Genomic DNA, 26,605 nt, shown 5'->3' with positions numbered 1-26,605 from the left:
TGTAGTAAACGAGTAGCTTGAGTATGGGCAAATTGTAAAGGCCCTGAACAACAGATCCTTAGATGCAGTAAGGATGCATCTCTTCGCAGCAGTTCTCAGGAGCAGAGGAGCAGCAATGTAGACTTGGGCTACTCGGCAATTACTAAAACAGGACACAACCCGTGGGGATATACAGCAGCATGAGCGCTGCAAACAAAATAAGAAGCTTCAATTTATATGATTAAATCTTTGCTGCTAATTTCACGCTCTGATTTAGCACTATCATTTTAAGTTTCTTTCTTTATTTAATGGCTGGCACCCTATTTCTTACTATCAGCGACCCAGGTTCAAATGAATTGCAGTGAAACGAGAAATGGTAAATTTAAGCCTTTTTCATCATACTCTTAACACAATCTCACAACTACAATCTCACAATTTCTTTACTTTTATAGAAAGCAGAAGAAAATGAAGGAATTATTTTTCACATATCTCAGAGACGCTTCTTACAATAGTAAGGAGTCGTACCAGGTAATTTAATTTTTTTCCTAACTCTTCAGGATCAGTCTCAGGAAACTGTTAAATTTACTGTCACCGACACATAATGGCTAGTTTGTGGAAGTCATAATATCAGCAAGGCAGCCTCCTTCTCTCCTCATTAAGGAAGACTGTTACTGCTGATTCTCTAGTATTCTAGATGACTAATGTTTATCACTGCAGCAGGCTCTGAACTGATGGGAATTCAACTGCTTTGTGTTATATAATCAAATCCATAAAATCTACCAGCTTTGAGCTCAGATAAATATTTTGGTACTGTTGACATATTATCCAACTTTACAATTCCTCATTCATGAAAAAAAGATATAAGAAAGATGTAACACACTGTTGTGTAACCATTGTGCTCTGCTCATGCTAGAAAAGAAAAATTAAAAATATAAAAAACAAAATTTTTACTCTCAAATAAATTTCTACAAGCATTAACTAAATGTAAAAAGACAACAGCTGTTGACACTTCCATAATATATTGTTAAGATAAGTTTTGAGGATACATGTCATCCTGGAGAAGGCAAAATAGCCACTCATGATGTAAACTTTTTTAAAACAGGTGAGCTGGTAAATTAAAGAATGAAAATCCTCCTTCATATTTGCTATGATTTGCTAATCTACCATTCCTTCTTATCTCTGTTATCTATGAAATGTGCTTTGCTGAAGTGCTGTAACAAACAGAGATGGTTCTCAAATGCGCTACCTGTGAAGAGGATTTTTAGTAACTCAAATGGTTTTTGTGATCTCTGCCAACCTAACATCAACCTGCCAGGAGTCTGTGGCTCAAGGCCACCAGGAAAGTGTCTGAGACTGGAACAGGCAGATTTTTTCTTACCGTTCCTGGCATGTGAAGAAGTGGAAAATAAAATAAAATAAAGGACTAAATGAGGAATCCAGATGCTAAAAAACATGCATGTAAAGAGAGAAAATAGGTAGTTTAGGGGAATATAAGTGCTGCCTCAGCAGACTTCATAGCATTAGAAGATAACTATTAGAAGAGAGAATTGAAAGAAAGGAGATTATGACACACAAGGAACCTTGAGCTCCTTGCCTCCTTCAACACAGGCAAACAATTAATGCAAAAGCATACTAGATTAAAATGAAATGGTGTAGGTGCACTCTTGGGTGATGGAGAGGATTACACAGACTACTAACCACTCATAGTGTACACCATGTATCAAACTGTAGAGAAAAAGATGCACGTGGATTTGAACATCATCGGATCTATCCACAGTTCGATCTGTCACCAAGACAGACAAATATTGCAGCTATTTAAATGATTTCTTGAAAGCGAGGGCAGTTTGTCCTCAGCAAGATTGAACCAAAAATACATTTGCCCTCCAGCACTCAGCCTCAGTGCCCTCATTACTGTAATTAAGTCAACTACAGATAAAATCCTGACCTAATTGAAAATAACTCTAAAATCATCTTTTATTAACTTAGGTACAGCATTTTACTCTGTTTAGAGGACTTAGGGATGATGCAAGTTCAGAAGGAAGGAAAGGAAGCACTAAAATAACATCATTAACTAAAATGAATGAAATTTCAAGTTGATCCTTATTGTCTTTAAATAACACGTGTATATAAAACATACAGATCCTTAGAAGTATACAAACAGTTTAAAGTTTGGCCTGTGCTTTACTAGCTGAAATGGCTAGAGACATTTTATTCTTTCAACTTACATCTGCTGTGTGTTTGTCACTCTTCTTTGCAGTGACTTGTTTTGGTTTCCACTGCATTGTAACAAAGGCCAACTTTTTTTCATGAGCTTGAATTCAGTGCAGTCAGAAAGAAGGACAGAAAACTCCAGTTGTTCTGTCAATCAAGAGCTTTCTTAGATCTGTCAGTTGAGGAAACGTCCAGAACCCATCAGCTTAGCTGCATTCTTTGGGAATACTCTACAGGCACAAGTTTGAAAATATGCTTTTGACCCCAATTTGAAACAAATCTCTGATATCTACTAGACTGGCTGTTTCACTTGGGCATAAAATTCCATGTGATTAAAATAAGATCCTTCTCTCCTTACGTGAAATGAATAGACTGAGCAGGGTATGAAGCAAACACATGCTGTTCTGAGGTTTTGAAGAAAAAAGGCCACCCTGAACATTCACACTGGATGAAATGGTTTTATTTTTTTTTAACTGAGAGCTTTGTCATTTATCTTCCACTATTTATCACAGATTTATGGTATCATTATAGTTGTTTTTAGCATTTCATTGAACTGCAGCCTTGTTTAAATTTCACAGAGATATTCCTAACAAAACAATGTATTTCTCTTACGATCAGAATCTTTGTTTTCTATTATGCTTTAACTATCTGATACTATTTAGAAGTATTTATTATGATTTTATAGTGCTCTAGTGCATCTAGACAAAAGCCTTCCAAAATGGATGCTGGAAAACTTACAGAAAGTAAAATATGAAACCTACAATGGCCAGATGAAGTTATAGTAAAATGGATTGTAAAATAAGATTTTCAATAATTCACTAGTTAAAAAAAAAATAATATTTTTTCAGAAGAATGGACTAGATCTGTTACAAAATAGAAATTGAGGAAGCTGCCAGTAGGTAGTGATAAACACAATTCAACAAGAAATTCAGGCTCAGGTGTCTTAAGTATTTCCATCAGCAAATACCATGTGTAATACCATGCAAGAGGATCCCATCTCCTCACATAAGTTTATCCCTCTGAAACTGTGATCTCGTTTAATCACTCCACGCCCATGACAACTGTTTGGGCTCCCTTTTTCATCCCACCCTGTCACCATTCCCAGTTATCAAGTTAACCACCCAGACTGGGATTATCTTGGGCACTTTAGTGAAGCACAGCAATCTCCGGCATGGAGTCAGGAGACACAGTTGAACACTGCAGCATGTTCTTACTGATCAGCCATAAATACTGATCACATAATTGGTGGCAAATGTCCTGCAGCTTACTCAAACTCCTCAAAGGCCCTTTACTGATTAATCAGTTACTGTTGGCATGAATGCATCCTCATTACAGACTCAGGTAAGCATCCCTACACAGTCAGAATCCAAAGAGCTTCTCCTGCTTCTGTCCATATTCTGAAGGTCTGGAAATGACAACCCTACAATAATTTGAAACTTTTATTGTAAATCAGACTATGTTTTCTGCAAACCAAAATCAAAACAGACGATTAAAAAAAAAAGTCACTTTGAAAGTCAGTTCAATTATTCTGTGAGAGAGTATGTATGCAGAAAATAAGTTTTCATCTTGTTCAGCAACATGCAATGCAATCTGAGAACTATTATGTTTAGACTCTTGCATCCTCAGTGGATGCTATTCGGATGAAGCAAAGCCTCTTTTTAGCCATTAATTAAACACTCTCATATTAATCAACATTATATAATCATTCTCACAGTCTGAAAATCTCTCATTCTAGCCCATGTGGAAAACCAGGATTACTGTGCTGATGGAAAAATTCACCTTTCTTTTCTCCTTCATCATCTTAAGCATGCAGTTGAATGAATGAGGCAATCTGTGTAGAATCATAGAACCATTTGTGTTAGGAAAGACTATTAAGTCTAACCAACAACCTAACAATGCAAGTCCACCACTGAACAATCTCCCTAAGTGCCGTATTCACACAGCCCATTTCAATGCCTAATCACCCTTTTCATCAAGACATTCTTCCTGATATCTCATCTAAATATCCTGTATAGACATTTCCACCAGGAGAAGGCTGTGTGAAGCACCATAGAATGCCTGGCTGAAGTCAAAGTAAACAACATACACAGCCCTTCCAAAGTCCATTGAGTCTTGTCATGGAGATCAGGCTAGTCAGGCATAAACCCACACTTGCTGGGCCTAATCACCTGGTTGAACAGTACATACTGTTTGATGGTGCAAGATGATAAGCTTCATGACATTCCCTGGCACTGAGGTCTGTAATACTTCAGATCCTCCTTCCTGCCCTTTTTGGGGATGGGCATCACATTCACCAACCTCCAATTAATTGGCACCTCCCTAGCTAGCCAGGATTGCTGACAAACTATTGAAAGTTGATTGGCAAACACTTCTGCCAGATCTTTTGCACCCTTTGGTGCAATTCCTATGCTGAATGCTTCGAAAGAAAACAGAAGTACTAACCTAATAGTACTAACAAATACTAACCTAATTGCTGGTTGGTTTGGGTAGCCTCCTGTGCTTAGAATCAGCCCTAAATAACAACCTCAACTCCAGTATGGAGGGCTACCACTATCTACTGCTCCCTGATCATTGCCCACAACAGCCTGAGTAATCCATGGCTCTGAGTGAACGACATGATACCATTCAATGCATATTAGGGGAAAAAAAAAAAAAAAAAAAAAGTAAAAAAAAGAAGTGCTGTACTATTTAAACAATCCAAACATTATTCCTTCTTTTCAAAATTATTTGTCTTCTTTGAACAACTCGCACGAAAAAAGAAAGAAAGATTGGTCAGGTGGTCATTTTGCCCCACTTTTGCCTACTCTAAGAAGAGCCTAAGGAAGATATCTAAAAATTACTTCAAAAGAACCGTTTTGTAGAAAGCTAAGCAAAACCCTTCTCAGAATACATATTTTTTTTCTTAATGGGTCCTCAGAAACATGCCTTGGAGTATAAATGTGACTATAACACTGTTCACTCTCCAGTAATCTCCATACAGAATAATATTCCCATAAGACTATCATCACCCAGTTGAATTTATGCCACAGGGACAAATTATCCCACCAGAAGCCCTGACAGGAAATCTTACAACTATATCCCTTGGAGGAAAAATAAATGAATTAAAAAAGCAAAGAAAATAACTTAAAAAATAGTGGTTACATGCAGTTCAGGGACTAAAGTCAGAGAACAGTCTTGTTCTGTTCCACTCTTATCTTGGATAATCATTTTTATAACCTACTGTACACCCATGTCAACAAGCAAGTTTAATTCCTTTTCAAAGAATTTTAAAGAAAGCAGATTTGTTAATTTTGGCTGCAGTTCCATGTGAGATTTAAGCTGATCTCAGGCACTGAGTGGTCAGGCACTGGAATGGGCTGCCCAAAGAGGTAGTAGAGTCACCAACTCTGGATATGCTCAAGGAACTTTTAGACATCGTGTTGAGGGATATGGTTTAGAGAGAACTATTGGTGATGGGTGGACAATTGGACCGGATAATCTTGTAGGTCTTTTCCAATCTTAGCAATTCTATGATTCTATGATTGTGACGAAAATCCCATTCAATTTCCAACTGAAAACAAGCAAGGGGAAGGGCAGAGAGGAAAATTATTATTATTTTTTTTTTCCAGTTCATCTCCCTGTTCCAGCTCACCACCTACTCATACAACCACTGTTGTTCAATAAAGATCAAAGAGTCAAAAGAACGGGAAGGATACCCAGCACAGCTCAATTAATACTCTTCTAGAAGTTCACTTCTAGTTTTACTAACACCATCTCTCCGTAAGGCTTATGCTGAGGGAAAGCTTTTTTTCCTTCCCTCTTGTCATAGTTTCATGATTTTTGGTCATTGGCATTCCACATTATAACATCATGCAGTGCACTGGGAGTTACAGAGTCAGTGCTCCTGTTCTGGGTACCTGTCCCAGAAGAGAAGAACTACATACCTCAGTGGAGAGTTCACTGTTCCCCTTTTATTTTTCCCCTTACCCCATTCTGAGGCATGGATCCATACGTTCCCCTGCCCCGCTAGTCACGGATCCAGGCCAAACCAGCCCACAAACTGTTGACAACTCCTTTTAATTTAAAAGGAAAATTCAGCTAATACATTCTAATATTAATTCCAGTACATGCTGTTTCATATTTTTTAACATTTTAATGATCCTTTCTTTTTCAGTTTTAGGTCTAGACAAACTGGTCTCCAAATAAAACAGTTGAGTAATTATACTGTTTGCATAGCTTTGTGCATGACACCACTTTTCTGAATAGCTTCAGACAACACTAGAAAAACATCTTCACTTCTACTAGACAAAGACTGATTTTAAATCATCCCAACAATCCAATTTAGGTGTTTGTCTGCAAAATGATGGATTAGTATAATACTTTCACCTTTCATTTTTCTTAAAGATATCAGAATCCAATATGGACTTATCTATATAGCTGCACTGTAAAAATACATAGCTTATTCTCTGATTCACTGCTTTTCTTGCTCTATTATTTCAAATTAAACATAATAAACTTTAAATCGCCGTACTTACAATATAATTGCAATGCTGCTTAAACAAGCTTAGTATATGGACATCTGTCTAACACTGTTGTGATTATAAGCTTGATCCTGAAAACCACAGAAACAAGAAAGACATTTCATCTTTTGAGATGGTCTGAATTATCTCAACAAAAGTAATACATTCCCATCCTGCAAATGACATTTGCAAAGTTTTATTTTCACAATGCGGCACTAGTTTATCTTGAGTTGCAAACATCCCTTCTAAAGCAGCATTGTAGGTGGTGAGCTTCACTATTATTATTTTGTTACATAACAAAGGGATATTAATGTTGGTCATAACAGCACTTGGTGAGCAGCTAGTGATTTATTAGGCTTCCTTAGTAATATAGACTTCTACCTTTAATATTCTTCTGTTGTTATTGTTGCCCAGAGTCTGAATTAATAATAGTTCCTACAGATGGTCAGAAATAGTGTACATGCAAACATAGTAGGAAGCAAACTGCAAAATAATGACATAGTCTTCATTACCGAAGTGTTCTTTTAATAATTGTGGAGTAGCACATATGGTGTCTGATTTACCCTCATTTTCTGTCATGTAAACCTACTACAAGATAAATAATGTAATGTACCATTTTTCAGTCAGTTGAGATGCACAGGTATCTTTTTTTCTTTTTTTTCTTTTTTTTCACAAGTTACACAGTTTTTTCCAACTGAGACTGGGAGAAAGAAAAGAGGTCAGAAAGTCACTATCATAGATATAAAGGATTTCCTTCCTTCTTGTCTTTAAAGAAAAAGAAAATAGCTACCTCATTGTTCCCCCCTCGCTCCCCTCTTTATTATTTTTTTCTTCTGTGTTAGCACTGTTTCATTGCTGAGAGAAGGGAAAACCCAAAACACGTAAGTATTACAATACCTAGCATACCTAGCAGACATGAGCAAGGTTTCTACTTAGATATGCCAAAGGCTTCCGCCTACCTATTTTACAATAAAATTTATGTCCTACTTAAGAGAAAAATGACAATTTTACATCACAGAGTGAGAGAAATAAAATTTTCCATCCATTAAATATTTTTCCAATGATATTTCCTTGAAATTCTGAAGTTTTTATTAATTTTTATACACAATTCCTTTACTTTCTCCTCCTTCTCCACTCTGCTCTTTAAGTCCAGTTTTATCACATTCTACACCTTCATTAATAAGCTACGAGGTTTTCTCTGAGCACAGATTTATAATAGCACAAGCCAAAATGAGTAGCAGGATTCTTACTGTCCAACTCCTAGACTGCATAGCCTTTTCTGTTCTATCTCTGTTTCTTGATGATCTTGAAATATTAGGCAAGCTCAAAAGTGTGCTGAATGAGAAATTTGTGGATAGCACACTCCTAAACAGTAATTCATAAATGAAAGCACAAAGATATTTTTCACAAGGGTAACATCAGCAATTTATTTATTTTTTTCTTTCTAAAGTAGAATTAAATTCTGCATGTTTTTTACTATGAGAGAGCCCTTTTCTGGACTGTTTCTCTTCAATTTATGTTTATTAACAGATCTCAGATTTAATATATTTGCCTAGATACATCATTTCCATTTTGAAGTTTCAACTCAAAAGCCTCACTTTCATCATTCCTCTCTGTAAATTAACTTAACCTTCACTTCACATAGCATATGGAATCATCTTTTGTATTCCGTGTTGACTGAACAGACTGTCTTCTTTGTGTCTCAGTTTAGTGTAGTCAAATGAGGTTTTTTAATTTGTTAAGTTTTACAGTTGACATTTCCTACTCCATATCACACTGCAAGATCAACACACTGGAAATTGTTAAAAATTAAATATACTACTCCTATTGAAAAAAAAAAAATTGCTCTATTCAATTCAGGAAGAGGACATTCACGAAATAAATGAGTAGCAAAAGGAGCAAGAAAAAATAATGTAAAAGATAACATAGGGAAACAGAAGGGTATAATTACTGCTGGACATAAATGCCAGAAAGAAAAGAAAATTACGTGTTATATCCAACTCACACAAATAACTCTGATGCAATTATCACAGGATTGTGATAGCATGGATTCCTCGACATCAGTCAAAAGCTATGAAAAACTTGTAATGCCTATTGGCTTACAAACCCAGTTTACAAGCAGAACAAAGTAAAGCTATGGAGCTCCTTGTCCCTAAATACTCACTCACAGGTGTAATAGCAGTAACTCTTTTCAGGAAATGGCATTCCTTCTTGCCATCCCTAAATACCCACATCTTGCAGATCAACAGGCTTTCCAAAATGCCACCTCTACAATCCAGTTTCAGTGAGAAACACCAAGGTAACACTACGCAACCAAAAATTTACCAAGCCTTTTCCTGTATTAAAAACCTAACTGGATATTAAAGGGATATTAAAAGATGTAAAACAATGTGTCACAGTGCATGCTGGGTCAGGAGAATTGATGCTGAAAACCAAAATGACAACCTGCAGCCTTAAGAATCGCAGATTACGGGAATTTTAAAGAGAATCCTTCGCTCTGAACACTATTAAATATATATATATATATCAATGTATTTTGCACTATTTTCTATACACAGCGTTGTAGCTTTTTTTGGAATAAAAAACCCCATTTAATACACAAGTAGGTTTTCAGAATTGGAAACATCTATGCAATAATATAATCTGCTGTTCATGCTCTATTAGAAAAACAACAAATATACAAGACTCCTTGCCTATATTTTAGCCATTAGCATCTTAATGATCAGAACTTGAAGGTTTCTTACAACTTTAATGCACACTGTGACTCCAGCAACAAATGCTCAGTTTATCAAAACTATGAGACTGACTACACATGGATCTTTTGTCTCTCACTAGGTGAACAATGAGAATGATAAAAAGAAAAATTAGTTATTTTACTTTGTGTGGCTCATTAAAGACATGGATGCAGCACACGAATTAATAAAAATACTCTTAACTCACTACAGTCAGTCTATGACCCAAACTTTAATGTGTATCTTTTTACTAATTTGAGACTATCATAGCACAGAAATCATGACAACCTGGGGAGTTTGGGGAAGTTATTTTTGATATTCCTTTCCAAGGCTCTAAAAGCGTAAGTTAAATCATCAGTGTAGCTTTATTAACTTTTCATGTAAAATGTATGCAGTATACGTAAAAATAAGCATGGAAATCCCTCAAAATGTTTACTTACGCGTGGAAGACATTACTGAGTGCCTACAGCAGTAGATGAATGTGACCATCATGCAGAAAAGATGTAAAGGACACAAATATATTAAAACATTAGATTTTTTGTTCCATAGGGGGCATCAATTTTAAGATCTAGTGCCTGAAGCACTCAGCTAAAGCTTCAAAGAAAACCCCACAGTGCAGCTAACACCACTACTAGTACCTCCCCTGCTGAATGCAACAAGAACATTCAAATGGAAATTCTTCAAATATTTTTGTGACAATAATTCTCAAAGCACAAAGGAAGAGAATCGACCTCTTATTAGACAGTAGAGTAAAATGCAATTATAGCTAAGCAGAACAGTGTCAATTCACCTTAAAAACTCTTTTCCAATTTGAAGAATACTTTGCATAATACGAAATTAAATCTCAGGAGAGGTATTCATTGGTTTTCCCTTTTGTTTGTTTTTTTTGTGTGTGGTTTTTTGTTGTTTTTGTTTTTTTTTTTTAATTTGCATGTTTCGAGAAAAGAAGTCAAGTCATGCATCAACTTGTAGAATACTTTTTGATGAACATTACTGTTTATCAAAAGCAGCATGGAGCAAAAATCATCAAAAATAAGACAGAATTTTAATTTTTATTTTTAAATACTTCAGTAGTACTAATTATTGCTACATTTCTAAATTACCTAAGAATTAAAAGGGAGCAAAAATGGAAGATATGAGTACAACATGCATTTTGGAAGCCTGAAGAGTTCAAAATTAGTATTTTACTTTTCTGATATAGTAGCTGATGTTCATTCATCTCAAAAGGCATAGAAAATAAGTGAAAAATATGGTCTGTTTTCAAAACACTATGACTTGGTGTTGTGAATCCTGTAGTTTTTTTCTGAATCAGAGTAGTCTCTGCCAAAGGACTAGTAATACATAAGAACAGCAATGAGATTAACTGTATTTCAATTTTAAAATCAGCACCCAAGATTGAAAACACTGATTTCTCATTATAGGCAAACTCATGGCTAACCTTGACTGCTGCAAAGGGAGAGAGGAAACATGGAACTTAATTCCATTTTACAAGGACATGCCAAAAATACTACTTGAAGAGCCTTTCTTCCTTCTTTGTGGACTTCTCACTGTTAACACAGGTGATGAAAATTAACATCTTCAGCAGCAATGAAGAAATCGATTACTCACTGTTAAAATAATGTTTCATTTTAATATCACGATTCCCATTAATTGTGTTGGCCTAATTGAGCATGTTTGAAAGCAATACTGTTTTTTTTTTTATTATTTTCAAAGCCTTCACCTCTAGAACCTTAAGAATACCTCTGATAAATTAGAAAGGAGAGCTGGTCTCCTCAGACATGGAGAAGGGTGAGGTACTTTGCCTCAGTCTTCAAGGCCAGTCATGCTTCTCATCTCTCTCATGTCCCTGAACTTCTAAGCTGGGGGAGCAAAAAACCTCCCAGTTTAAGCAAGATCACCTCATGTGGATGAATGACTACAGGACCAGATGACTTGTAACTGAGGGTTCTGAAGGAAGAGATGTTAAGGCATGTAAGATGAGGTGTTGAAGCACCACTGAGACAAGGTCAGATTGTGCCTGACCAATCTGGTGGTCTTCCTTGATGGAGGACCAGTATTAACAGACAAAAGAATGGTAACTGATGTCATCTGCCTGGACTTACGCAAGGACATTGACAAGCTCCCACACCACATACTTATTGCTAATATGGATTTGAAAACTGGGCTACTATATGTATAAAGAACTGGTTGGATGGTGGTAGACACAGCATTGTTATCAACAGTAGTACGACCAGGTGGAGGCTGGACACGCATTGTGTTCCCCAGGGGTTTGTCTTGGGACCTGTGCTTCACAAGATCTTTATCAAAGACACAGACAGGGGGATTGAACGTATCCACAGCAAGTTTGTTGATGACACTAAGTTGAGTGGTGGAGTTGACACAATAGAAGGAAGGGACACCATCCAAAAAGACCTGGACAGGCTCAGAAAGTGGGCACATGAGAATCTAATGAGGTGTAACAATGCCAAGCACAAGATCTTGCACTTGAGTTGAGGAAATCCCAATTGTCCAGAGAGGTCATGGATGCCCCATCCCTGGAGACATTCAAGGCCAGGCTGGATGTGGCTCTGGGCAGCCTGGTCTAGCAGTTGGCAACCCTGCACACAGCATGGGGGTTGAAACTAGAAAACATGCATTCTATGATTTAGGGTTTAGAATTAGGATTCTATGATAGGAATACAGAATGGGAGAAGAACTCATTGAGAGCAGCCCTGCAGAGGACTTGGGGGGGGCTCCTAATGGACAAGAAGCTGGACATAAGCCATCAGCCTGGAAAGCCACTGGTATCCTAGGCTGCATCAAGAGATGGGTGGCCAGCATGGTGAGGGGGCTGGCTGACCCCCTCTACTCTGCCCTTGTGAAGTACCCAAACCTAGGGCCTTCAGTACAGGAAGGATATGAAGATTTTGGAGCAGGTCCAAGAAAGGGCCATTGAAAATGATCAAAGGGCTGGAGCATCTCTCCTGTGTAGATAGGTTGAGAATGTGGGGTTTGTTTACATTGGAGAAGAGAAGGCTTTAAAAAGATCTCATCAAAGATTTCCAGTGCTTGAAGGGAGCTTGCAAGCAGAAGGTGGACTGACTTTTTACACTAGCAGAGAGCGATAGGACACGTGGGAATGACTTTAAACTGAAAGAAGGGAGATTTCGAGTAGATGTTAGGAAGAAAAGTTTTTACCCAGAGGGTGGTGAGGTGCTCAAACAGGTTGCTCAGGAGGTTTTGGATGCCCCATCTTTGGAAGCATTCAAAGCCAGGCTGGTTTAGTGGTTGGGAACCACTGGGCAGCCTGATCTAGTGGTTGGCAACCCTGCCCAAGGCCGGAGGGTTGATACTAGATGAACATTAAGATACCCTTCAACCAGAGATATTCTGTGATTCTATATCTGCACAAAAAAATAACAATAAAAAGGAAAATCAGCCTTTACCAGAGGTACATGGTCTCAGATTTCATTCTACAGGTTCAACAATACCATCTTTCACAAAGGAAGTGAATAGTCACCTAGATGTTATACAGATCTAATGTCTTATGAAGGTTTCTGCCTCCTGTTGACTTAGGTCCTTAGAAGGGAAAAAGTAGATGCTGCTAGGAAAGGTGATGAAAAAGTGATAAAAAAAAAATGAATCACTAAACTGAACCAGAAGAGTTCTTTTGAAATCAAAATGCAGATGTAAAAAGCGTTTACAGAATAAACATGAGTAGAAGAAGAGATGCACCATGTTTTCTGCTGTTTAAATAGAAAGTCAAGCTGCCGCATCTCTCATGTGCAAACTGGTCCATGTGCATTTATATGCATATGCAGCCTTCCATGAAACAGAAGTTTCTGAGAATTTGTCCTCAGAATGGAGATACTAGTCTTTTCAGTCTTGTATCTTGTTTTAGGCACACAATGCACAAAAGATACACATAAGCTGGAGAAAACTCAGCGTAACGTGCATAAACTGCAGATTTAAGGAGGAATCACTTCACAGTCATTTTGCCTACTTTTTTCACAGTTTATTTGCATGTTTTCCTAAATAAATCTCCTAGATACCTCAGCATTTCCATTCTTCACACTATTGTTGCTCCTTATTGAATCTGTTTCTTGATATCACTATAGGGGAATGACTATCACCAAATACAGAAATCTTACTATAGGATTATTTCCGTAATCATAATCCTGGTGATACTGTTTAAAGTCACCAAAGGAAACAAAAGTTTTATTTATTTATTTTTACTATAAGTAAAACTTATAAAACTGCACATAAGTTAACAATTTCCATTACATTGCATCTGATTAATGTTATAAGCTGTTTTAAAATTATTCCATTTCTTTTTTTTTTTAATGTTAATAACTTCTTCAGGAAGAAACTAAGAATGTACTTCAGAAAGCCTTTAATATGCTGATTTGAAAATGATAGTGGCTTTTAACATAAGAATACCCATTCATTGCAAAAATACTTCAGAGTAACAATAGGCCTTATTCTAAGAAAAAAGAGAAAAAAAAAAATCAGTGCGTGAGTGGAAGAAAAAAAAACAAAAGTATTTTAAATATCCTCCATGATCTTCCAACTAACATTTTCAAGTACTTTATTATACAATAAAGTCTTTCTGAAGCCTGCTCTGAGAAGCACTGCTGGACACTAATCTCAATTAATTCAAATGCAAATTAACTGTGAACTTCACCCTACTTCAAGCAATCAGCACAAGTATTGCCAGATCTCCCCTCATTTAACTCTTTACAACTTGTTACTTTCTTGAGATTTGCACAATTCAGCAAAGGAGAAAAGTGATTCACCACAATTTCATTTATAAAATGTTATTAAGTAGACTTAGTATTTTCATCGTGTAAATATCCGCATAAACATGGCTATCAAATAAACCCTGCTATCAAATCAAGCTAAAAATAGGTAGCAAATACATAACTTCAAGTAGTTTCCACACAAGTGGGCAAGGAGTTATTCGTGGCTAGATAACAACAGTTCAGTTGACTTCAGCTGATTTCATTACATCTCTCAAGGCAGTACACTCAGCCCAAATAACCAGAGATATTAATGACACGGGGGAAACGGGAGATAACAGCAAATGGGGAGCAGTTTCACTGCTCTTCTGCCACTATAAGTGCACAGAAATTTCTTTATCTGCACTGACCCACCCTTACTGTGCCGGTAAAACCAGAGCAGAACAAATGAAAATACACGTTGATAAATGTAAGAGCTGGAAGAAGTGCTACTTTTAGGAAACAAGACTTTGTAACCAGAGGTTACTCAATTAACCCAAAACCCAAAGAATTTGTAAAATAGCATAGAGGAGAGCTAGGTCACAGATTCGATTCCTTTGAAGGTACAACTGCATTCCCTTCTTATTATCAATCTTTGATTTTAATGAGGTTGTTCAAGGGAATTTCACTCAGCACCATACAACCACAATTGACATTCAATGCTCAGCCTTCTCAATATCTGTTTATACTGAAGTTTCAGTGTGCTGTTGTACTAATGTAAAAAGAACGTTCTTTGTCTTTTCTGCCTATCAAGAGGAAGGAAAAGCACACTGTATTAAATATGTATAACATCTCACGTAAACAAGTTGCCAGACTTTTGATTTCTTGACAGCTATTCCCTACACATTGGAAAATGAGTAAATAAATAAATAAATAAAGCTTGAACTATAAAACAGGTTTAAACAGATTTGCAAATAAACTTCCTAATCTATTTACTTTGCTTTAAAGTTATGTAACATTCTAGGTCAAGCTACACTGAATAATTAACAATTATTTCGCTATGCTAACTTAGAAAAAAAGAAAAACAAAGAGTGGCATTTGATTCAAAGTTGCAACTCGCTCTTCATATCCTGTATTATTCCACAGAATTTGTCAGCCTGGAGAAAAATATTAAGAATTGGCCACCTAAGTTTCAGTTTACCTTTCACTTTAGAAATTTCTAAGCTAAATTCAGAACTGTCATGAGATAAACTCGTACTGGAGCTCCACCTTCTTGCTTAGCTTTGTACAGCCTTGCTTTCATTAGAATTTTATATTCTCTAGAAATCAAGGAAGAGTGACGCAAAACTTCTGAATTTTTATAGAAAATAACAGTCTAGAACTGCATACATTTATTCCAAGAAAATTTGTTTTTCAAATAATTTTAGTGAAATAATTTGTATTATGGTATATTTTTCTTTATCTAGTGTTGAATATCCTTGCTTTTTTAAATATATACTGAAGAGTATTGAGAAAACTCTCACAAAAAAAAAAAAATTAAAAAAAAAAAACCCACAATGACAAACTGGCTTATTATATCTAGAACACATCTAGAATCAAACAAAGTAACATTAGCTTAGGGTTGCTTTTTCCTAAGTACCATTTCTCAGCCCCACTGATGACCCACTAGCCTAAAAGTTTTAAAATGTGTTGGTGCAATCAATAAGCATATGCCAGCACACGCACATACCCATGTGCTGGTCAATGTATGCAAGATCTATTAAAGCAGCACTAATGCAGTGGGTTTCCCTGAATACTGATTTTATGCCAACAGTCCTCCCTGAGTTTGCAGCATTTTTGCAGGCAACTATTTAGCTGTGTCATTAGTGTTCTGTTGTATTCAACATTTGACTATTAAGGGTCTTGGAACTTCACATTTCCTTCCAAGTATACAGATATACTTGAAAAGGATTACTGCTGAAGACAGTAGTCTGAACTGTCTAAACACTTTTTACAACAACACATGAGCAGAATTGTTATGAACCACAATGTAAAAATTCTACTTGATGTAAAAGCATATTTAGAAAAACACTTTGTTGAAGTACAGTAGTGCCATTTTATTTCCTCTAGAGCCTACTTATCATTCCAAACCTCTCTAGTTTAAACTTGATTTATAAAATAAAACAGTCAAGTGGAAACCAAGACAAAACATCGCCCAGAAGATACAAAAATGCGAGATAGAAATTAAGGTACAGAATTAATATTTCAGCTTCAAAGTTTATTATCTGATTGATGCTGGTAAAATGACTGATCTCAGCAAGATCAATGACTTTCACTCATGTAATGATGGATGTAGTCGCTTTGCAGTTAACAGGACTGTTTGTATGAATAAAGACTACTCAAGTGAACAAGGATTTGCAGATTCAGTTCATGAACATGTCAATGACAGATGAAAACACCTGTCTTAATTATTTGGTAGACTGTTAATGAGAATTTACAGTAAGTGCAAGTGCTGTGCAAGAAAAAAATTTCCCTATCTTTTTGAAAGAGGAAAATGAAGCTGTTTCATAATTAGTGAGAAAAAAAAAAGAAAGAAAGAAAGAAAATCATCTGCGTTTCCTAATACTATTTAAATGCAACAAAAGTCTTAGCAGCCTATATTCACCTCAATTTTCTTGCTTTCAACTTCACTCCTCAGTATTTCTATGCTGCTACCAGATTGTTGTCTTTGTATTCTGGCTGATAAAAACATCCAGTACAAACACCTTAACATTAAATAAGTGCTACAGGACCATAAATAAATAAATAAAATACCATAATAACATGAAATAAATCTGCTATGATAAGATTCATACTGCCAACAGAAGTTTCTCCATGCTTACAGTTGCGACAGCTGCTAGTTCTTGAACAAGACAACCAAGTAAAGAAAAAACGTGTTTTAGAGGTTTCCAATCCAAAGAAAATTTTCCAGAGCTACAAGAGTATAAAGCAATACATCATGCTACAAAAAGCAGGGTGAGGGCCTCATTTGCTTGTCTGTTCCATTCAGTCATCACAGTTGCACTGCTACAGGCAGCAGATTGATTCTGGAATCAACCTTTACCTCAGAGAGAAGTCCCTGCATGGTGCTCTGCCCTGAGTGTGCAGAAATCCCTGCATAGTGTTCCATGTGTGCAGAACTCCCTGCACGGTGCCTTGCTCTGCCTGTGCAGAACTCCAGCAACTCCCAGAAGAAGTAGAAAAACCTTCTGTGAAACACAGCGCCCTACCAAGCTTATAAAAGGTTAAACACTTCTGGAATAGCAAGACATTTCAAATAGCAAGGCATTTCATCTGCCCACACTTCCCAGTTCCATTCAGCTACCAACAGCAGCAGTGCTGTAGTGCAAGATACTTCTGCATTACTAAATCTGAGTTATGCATTTACACCTAGCTACAGTCTGGAGGAAGGCCTGACATTTGTCAATCAATAGCAGAGCAAACAACTCACAACTTTCATGGGCTCACACACACTACATTGCACACACTGACCTTGGAGACAGCAGTCGGGCTGATCCCTTTCAGAAATACACTATTTCACAAGTTTCCAGCGTTAGAGCCTATAATTGTTAATCACATATAGAGGTCCAGCTGTCCTTGTGTATTACACACACACAACAAGCACGCAGATGAACACGCAGCAGCATGAGGCCATGCTTTTAAATCCTCTTTAATTCCTACTTTGCTCTCTACTTCCAAGGATGACCTCATACATCCATTCTAGATCCAGACAGATCATTTAGGGCTTTTCTTGTTCCCCCAAACCGATGTTTACTCAAAACAGTTTCCATAATGTCTCTTGATAGCCCATTAAAATATTGAAGATGTTTAAAATAAAATAATCACATACATTTAAACATCCCTGTAAAAAACAAGTTTTCTAGGAAAAAGAAAGAAAAAAACCTCTAACTTCTTGTTCTGACTCCATCTTTTGCATCCAAAATCCCTTTTGCCAAGGCATGCCTCTTTCCCAAGTGTTGCCCCTTCACTGATCAAAGGACAAACAAGCTCCCAACTTTGCTCAGCATATTATTACCAGCTTCTCCATCCCTCGTCACCTCAGTACTACTTGTAGATAGATATCAACCAAAGGAAGAAATAAATAAATAAATAAACGCTGCTTACCTTACCCAAGAGTCACTTAAGTCCTCGAGGAAAAAAAAAAAAAAAATAAAACCAAAAAAAAAAAAACCAAAAAAAAAAAACCCAAACCCAAAACGAAACGCCGGGTCCTCGAGCACAAAAATCGCGAACACCGGGCGATACTTCTCCGTTCCCCAAAACCAAGCGCAAAACCGAACAACCCGCGCAGCGACGCGCGGAGAAACCCGCCGGCCCCAGGCGCCGCGGGAGGCGCGCGGGGCGCCCGCCCTTCAGCACCGCCGAGCCGCGGACAGCACCACCGGTCGCCTGAGCCGCCGAGCCCGACTGCCGCCCGCAGCCGCCGCCGCTCCGCCCGGCCCGCCTCCGACCCGCCCCCGCCGCGGCCGCCCCGCCGCCCAACTTGCGCGCAACTCCCTCCCGCCCCCTTTTATTATCATTAGCGCCTCCTGCGGAGGGGGAGCCCTCGGCTCAGCTCCCCCGCTTCTTGTCTGTCGGAGGGCCGTCGTCCCGGGGGAGTTCGCCCGTCCCCCTCTCTCCCCTCCCTTTCCACCGGCCACCCCCACCTCGGGAGCGAAGACCCGAGTGCTCAGCCTAGACTACAGCCAGCAAGAAGCGCAACTGCTGTGAAGCAGAGAGCGGCTCCCGACCCAAACGTGTCAGAGGATTAGCGTGCTTCCATGTTCAAAGCAGGGCGAACGCCGTGCAATATTTATAAGCTTTAATACACCAACCTGCTAGCAAAACTCTCAGGTTTTTCAGAGGTTCGGCCTCACCCGTCTCAGTAATCCCTGCCATTCTTATCAAGATCTACTATTTAAGTTTTGAGGTAAAGCTCCTCACTGGTAACCCATCTTAGAAGTATACACTTGCCACTCTGAGTCTTCTTTACAAAACATACCCTGAGATGAGACCACCAGTCTGTGTGTAGGATGGAGGGCAGGCACCGCCATATGAACAGAAGCCAGCACTACCCCCACCCAAGAAAAAAAGATTAACAAAAAAATAAAGCAAATAGCCTGAAAACTAGAAATATCCTTATGCAAAACGAAGCCAAGAAACAATTGTTTATAAGTCTCAGTTGAACCTCTTTTCTTCATTGTGAGATAATAAGTTCAGTTACCTGATTTATTACTTTCAGATAAATTTATCATTCATTCCAACACTTTCAAAGAGTGGCTACTTAATCTTCCATGTGAAATCATTATGAAAATTATCTACTCTTCGAGGCATTACAGGTTACATGCTTCCAGTCTTTTGGGAAAATGTGCTACAGATTAAAGTATTCAACTGCCTTTAAATCATCCATGGCCAGAGTAAGATGGACAGAGGTCAGCTCTTCTGATCTACAGTAGCAGGTTACTTTAATTACACCTGCATCTAGAGCAACTCTTCGTGGAATAAAATTGTAGGGACGAAAAAACAAGGTAAAAATGCAGTACTTAAAGAACTGAAATAGTTAATGTGAGAAATAATAAAATGGGATACATTGGATTTAATTTGCTGATTGCTATTTTGTAAGGTTTTTTTTTTTTAAAAAAAAAGAAAAAAACAGGACTGCTAATTAGGTCAAGGCACTACAAGAAGAAACAATTAACTTTTACACTTTTATACATCACATGTGCAATATAAAGCCAAATCAAACAGACTTTCATTGATACAACCTGTTATAATTGCCAGTTACCATAAGGCCTGTTTGGCTGGCAGTTAACATTACGTGCATCGCTGTGGTTCTGTTTCTCTCCTCATTTATTCCAAAGCCCTCTCAGGTTGCTTGGAAAGTACCAACAGAATAACATTTCATTACTTAATGACAGTTTTGAAGGTATAGAACTGAAATTGAATCAATTTAACTTCCTACTAGGATAGCTGGACCAGAAGTTCTCTTGAAAGACAAGCAAACCTAGAAATGACTGGTTTCAAATTCAATGGAAAATAAAGTCTTCTGAGGGCAAACATGGACCTTGCCCACCCACTTTTCTTTGCTATTATGAAAGTACATGAAACAAAACAACTGAACAGAAGAAGTGTTTTGTACAACCCAGTTCATGAAGTAACTGAAATCCATCAAACTACGCAAGGTCTGACACGCTGGCTTTCCAAATTGGTAGGGAAGGCTCTGGGAAGAATTCTCAAAGTCTTGTGAGGGAAGAGTTTGACTCTTTAATTTAAATACAAATAAGGATATAGCGTAATATAAAACTTGATATATATATATATTTTTTAAAGTTGAGATCCAATCATGCTTATCTTTCTTCTTCGGACACTTGCTTTGACATCTAGTTTATGAAAAATTAATTTAATTAAAATATTTTCATGTAGTAAATGCAGAATATTTTGATAGAATATGCATTTTCTAATGTTTCCTCTATTTCAGCTCCGAATATGTAGCTGTCACAGACAGTTGATACAAATCTTTTTTATACTCATCCAACAGTTTTCTGGCTTCTACTCAATATAGTATAAAGTATACCTTTTTTTGTGAATTAAATTTTGTGTGGCTTGCCCTACTTTTCTGCAAAATAAGTAAATAAATAATCAGTGAGTGAACTTGAACTATTTTGTGACCTAGAAATTTCATCATTCCTGTTTTTGGCCAAAACCTTTCAGTCCACAGAATCCTACAGCAGACTATTGCTTCCCTTTACTGTAATATAGACCAAAGTACAACAATTAGTAAAGAAGATAACGTGTTTAACAATTAACTGTTATTCGGGAAAGACTGGTGTTTCTTAATAACATGGCCCTGATTTCCATAACTTCAATTTGGATAGTTAGAACAAGCTGTTAGTTACATTAAGTTTTCTTTTTTTTTTTAATTCAAAATCAAACAGTCAGAACTGAGGTTTTCTTGCAGAGGTGAGCAATACAAAGGAACTTCAAAGTTATTTTACGCCTATTAAGACTATCATTATTAATAATGAAGATCTTCCTGTTCTGTATTTGTGAGGTAGTTTAAAACAAGATCCAATACAGCAGGAAAGTGCATGCAGGACAAGGAGAAGATCAAAGTCTCAATATATTAAAGGCAAGTCACTGCAAATAATAGTTGTTTAGTGAGCTATTCAGTATTTGTCCAAAACATTTGCTCTCATAATTTAAAACCTATCCCTTATCCACTGAATTTAGAATAACAGTGGCTTTCTTAGTCTGAATAATTTGGATCTGCTTTTCTGCCACAAGTAACCATTTCTCCAGAACTATTTACCTCCCAAACAGCCTTGAATGTGAAATGAATGCAGAATTACAAAGTAAACACATTGTGTCAGAAGTGGCTATTTCTCTCCTCCTGGCTTTTCTAGTGCTATCACTACTAAAGCTATTTAAAATCATTTTTATGTGCTTGGATTTTTGTCTTAGCAATTTGTAAAGAGAAAAAAAAAAAAAAAAGATAGGAAATTTAAGAGAGTTTCACCATTACTACTCACTCTTTAAATTATTCCACCGACTTCCCCATAGCTTGGTACCACTCAGCACCTATGCAACAACATACTATCTTCTGGTGGTATATCTTCAAGCATTCAAAGGGAGAAAAGGGATCACCTGATTTGCATTATCAAATTAGCAGACAATCCACGCTCCTGAAATCTGATACTGCCAAGGATCAATTAATTTGCTGTCCTGGCTAAACTGACAGAGTAGAACACAAGACTAAAAATAACCTGACTGCACACATAAAAGTAGTTTAATTTATATTTCTTTTTGAAACATTATTCTTTTATTTTTACTAGAAGACAGCTGTCCCTTCAGTGGCAGCTGTTACTAGTAAAGGCCATTGATTAGCTTGAAGTAAATGACAGCAAGAGAACTCTCAGCCTGCTCTGATATGGGATGGCATGAATTAGCTTCCCAATCTTACTCTCTCACACACGCATGTACAGCAAGAACTTTGGAAACAACCATGTTTTCCTCAACTTCTCGTGGTCTAATACACTCAGTGTATAATCTTTTAATGAATTTGAGAAGTGATAGCACATGCATTAGAAACACGGCGCTGATCAAAAAGCATGATGAAGTGTGCTAGATCTGGCCTGCTGCTTTTGTAACAGCAGGGCATCATGAACACCAGAATGGCAGACACTGGCAAATGGCACAGAAGAAAATTAGCTTGCTTGTGGCTTGGAGAGAGGTTGTGCCAGCCATCTGGCACAGGAGATGGGCCACATGGCATGAAAATCATCAAGGCACATTAAGGTTACCCCACATCCACTCAAAGCCTGTTCTCACAAAGGGACTCAATTCTTTAAATAAAGGCAATATGCAACATTCCAGTGATGACAATACACCTATCTTTGAAATGTATTAAAGTAATTCACAAGACAACAGATGTAAAATCGAGAGGTGGGAGGGAGAGGGAGAAGCCTAGATTTTGAGGTTAGATACGTAAATTTCTCCATTATTTCTAATTCAGTAAATGCTATAGGTTCATTCAGATAGGCAGCAACTTTGCAATGATAATGATTCTGACAAGACAACGTTGTTTCCATTCTCCTTGTGTGATTATAAAAAAAGCAACTGATTAAAAAATAACAAGGTAATTCACTACAGAATTCATATGCACATTAGAAAACACTATTGAAAATTAAGTGAGAAATGAGGACACATTTAATTTCTTACCATCCAGCCTTTTTCATTTGTAATCAAGTAATTTCAATATTCTGGAATTTGAAATCTGTAACACCGTTTCACAGAAAATAATGGATTCTTTTAAACAAATAGAGAGCAAGCTGAAGATACTTGGTTTCAGTCCTTCACGGTGATGTTTATAAGAGATCTCTTAGGGCATCTATTGGGGAATCTTAGTATTGCACTCTAAGCACAGGGTAAGAAAGAACTATTTCTTCTGCTAGTAGATTTAACAAGAAATATTAATTCTAATATTTTTCTCTTCCAAGTGGTCTTCATTATATTGAGCAGAGAGTTCAATAAAAGCCAAATAAGAAAGGCATTTTAGCACTGATCTTGAAATCTTCACAGATGAAAGTATTCACTAGTGGAATTAAAGAACTAACATTCTACATTTGATCATTTGCCATCTCACTGAATCTTGAGTATTTACATTTGTTCTGACCTAAACATGTCATGTTTTAGATAAATACTAGACTGATTTCTCCTTTTACATAAAAAGTTCACTGAAAACCATAGTGTGGAATTCATTTCATAACGATTAGATTTTCTGAAGAAGAGATTTTGGTTTAGTGTTATTTATTCTTGAAGTTGGTTTTCTCACCTATTTAGTTGTTTTTAATTTTGAATTTTTACTTAGGGAGCTGTGGTAGTAATCCGGACATCTCTACGCATTTGTCATGATTTATGTCTGTTTGCTAAGTTGCAATATTCTCTTTTCTATAATTCATTGCCTCTGAGCCCCGTGTAGAGGACTTCTCTGGAGACAGATGCTAGTTCTAGACCTAGACAGGCTTGAGCAGTGGGCTCAGGTGAACCTCATGAGGTTCAGCAAATCAAGTGCAAGATTTTGCACCTGGACAGAGGCAACCCCCATTACCAACACAAGCTGGGGGATGAAAGGATTGAGTGCAGCCCTGCCAAAAAAAATCCGAGTGTACTGGCGGATGGGAAACTGGTTATGAGAAAGCCAACCACATAGTGGGCTGCATCAAAAGAAGTATGGCCATCAGCAGGGGGATGAAGGTGATCCTGCCCTTCTGCTCGGCACTAGCGAAGCCTCACCTGGAGTACTGCACCCAGATGTGGAGTCCTCAGCACAGGACAGACGTGGACCTGTTGGAGCACATCCAAAGAAGGGCCACAGAAGTGAATCATGGAATAAAACACCTCTCCTATGAGAACAGGCTGAGAGCGCAGAGGCTGTTCAGCTTGGAGAGGAGAAGGCTGCAAGGTGACCTGAGACATCCTTTCAGTATCTAAAGGGGAGCTACAGGAAAGAAGGGGACAGTCTCTTTAGCAAGGTCTGTGGTGATACAACAAGAGGAAATGGCTTCAAGCTTAACAAGGGTAGATTGGATATAAGGAAAAGTCCTTCACATTGTGGGAGGTGAGGAACTGGAACAGCTTGTCTAGTGCTGTGGTTAATGCCTCATACCTGCAGACTTTCAAGGTGATGCTGGATCAGGTCCTGGGCAACCTGATCTAGTTGTGGTGTCCCTGTGCATTGCAGGGAAATTGGCCTAGGTGACCCAGAGTCCCTTCCAACTCTGAGGATTCTTTGATTCTAGCTGGTCTGCAGTAGGATAAAACAAACCGTTTGACTTTATAGAAAAGGTAGCTTTTGAAATTTTATCAGTGCAGTAGCAAGCCCAACCCCATCTCCATTTAGATGGATTTGTCTGAAAGCAAATGTTCTGTCGGGGGCTCTGCTTCCCCTTCCATTGTGTTTTCCAAAAGTCCTCTGTAAACACTGGGTAGATCTGATACACTGTTTAAAAAAAAAAAAAAAAAAGAAAGAAAGAAGGAGAGAAACATCAGGGGGCCTAACCTGAGGCACACTGACAGATTGTTAATGGCACTGCTACTACATTGTAGTTATCCGGGTAACTTTTCTCCCAATACAAAATCCCTCGAGCAGCAACGGATTTGATGCCTCAACAACACACACAGATATTATTGTTTCACAACAGCACGTCTAAAAATTTAACATCATTCTGTTTGTGTCCAAGCATTATAGAACTAGAAAACCATGCCTCCTACAATTTTAGAGTTCCCTCGTTTGTTCTAATTTCACATCAAAGAGTTGAACCATGCTTTCATGAGGGTTTTGCTAAGGAGTAAGCCAACCAGAATAATGACTGCAAGTTTGGAATACAGCTCTAAATGAGCACACTCAGATACATAGCTCTAGCCATAAGCCCTCTCATGTATCTGATTCTATTCCAAGTTGTACTAAGAACATAAGGGAACCTAATCTTGCAGACAATGCGCTTACTGACTTTGAAGCAAGTCTGTGAACTGTGAACTGTATGTGGTACAAGGGACTTCCTACAGTTTTAGAGGGCAAGAGGAACATTCAGAGGCACAACTCACCTTGTGTCTCCTCGATAGTGATCAGCCTAACAGAGAAGAGCACAAGGAACGTTAAAAGAGGAAAATATTTTGGCCAATTCTGATTATATTGCAGAAGTTTGTATTTCTTTAACAGATTAATTTCATCAAAATTTCATAATGATATTGCAGCAACTAGATGTAGTAAAGAACATGGTGCACTTTACTACTGGAAGACAATGTTATAACTTCATACACCACTTAGTCCACAGCTCTACACAGTCAGAGTCCTGCTTTGCTTTTCCTGAGAACACCACTAACAATCTGTTACAACCATAGAATGAAAAACAAACAAAAAATAGCTAACAAACTCAAGGAATATGGAAATTTTATCTCTTGCATCCCAAGTCTCTCCTTTTCACCTTGCAATTAATTTTTAACCACTTTGCCACTGCTGCTGTACAGAGGAACGGGATGATACAAAAGGACCTGGTGTGCTGGGTTCACTTAGGTAAATTCTAATGTAAAAAGGTATCCTTGTGCTTCTTCCTCCCTGTGATGTAGTTCATGGGAATGAAAATTAAAACTGTAGGCTCATATTTTGCATTCACTTTGTCTTCCTTTCTTTTTCACTGGTCAGCGTATGAAATCTAGCACCTGTTCCCTGCAAGCAGTGTAATAAGGTAGTAAGTGTTAACAGACACACTTCTTAATATGAGGGATGGGAAAGGGTTACTTGAAACTCTTCACGTCTTGCTCATCTCAATGAACCTCAATCCAGGATCCAGCTAATTCTCTTCCAAAACTCAGCCTATTTCAAAATGACACACTTTCAATTACATATGACATACTACCCTGTTGAATTCTGAATTTATTCTCAACAGAACAGTATTATTTGTAAAGCTGGGATTTATAAAAAAAAAAAAGAAAACAGATTTTCTGCAAAAAAAAAAAAAACCCAAGAACTAAAAAATGAATGCATTACATAATAAGTCTGTTAAAGACTCACTTAACAAATTATTTTTATTATTTTTTGCTGTCTTTCGTATTATACCACCATTCTTGTAGCTTCTATTAGAGAAAAAGAGGAAGAGCAGGCTTTTGTTCTTCATTCATTGCGAACTTAATGGAAAGTTGTTTTAAAAGTATTACCCAGTCTTATATCAATATAATAACAAATGGAAAAATAAAACACCAGGAAAGAGATCTTATGTTTTCAGAAGCAATTATAAATCAATTGTTAAAATCCTCTATACCTGATAGATATGCATTCATCCTCACCACGAGTTTGGTTACCTTTCCAGTGTCTATGAATACAGGAGATGTGACTCCTGTATTCACAAGGAAAGAAAACACGAATGCCCCCTTTTTGTTTAAATGACCAAAAGAACACCAAGAAGCTAAGCTG

At 37.5% G+C, this 26,605-nt stretch overlaps 1 protein-coding gene across 3 annotated transcripts in view; it reads right to left on the bottom strand.

The window, feature by feature from the left end:
* Positions 1 to 26,605, bottom strand: part of FSTL5 (follistatin like 5) — a 342,003-nt gene that overhangs the window by 220,587 nt on the left and 94,811 nt on the right. For 2 of the 3 annotated variants that reach the window (XM_052690343.1, XM_052690346.1), the window contains exon 1: positions 18,262 to 18,559. The exons of the other annotated variant lie outside the window; for it this stretch is intronic. The gene's annotated coding sequence lies outside the window, so the exon portion shown is untranslated. Of the gene's footprint in view, positions 1 to 18,261; positions 18,560 to 26,605 lie in introns of those variants that run through there. 3 annotated transcript variants of the gene reach the window in all.

This window comes from Tympanuchus pallidicinctus, unplaced genomic scaffold (assembly GCF_026119805.1).
Source record: "Tympanuchus pallidicinctus isolate F22 unplaced genomic scaffold, pur_lepc_1.0 scaffold26, whole genome shotgun sequence".
NCBI lineage: Eukaryota > Metazoa > Chordata > Aves > Galliformes > Phasianidae > Tympanuchus > Tympanuchus pallidicinctus.
The sequence above is the reverse complement of the archived record's forward strand: the minus strand, read 5'-3'. Positions and strand labels throughout refer to the sequence as shown.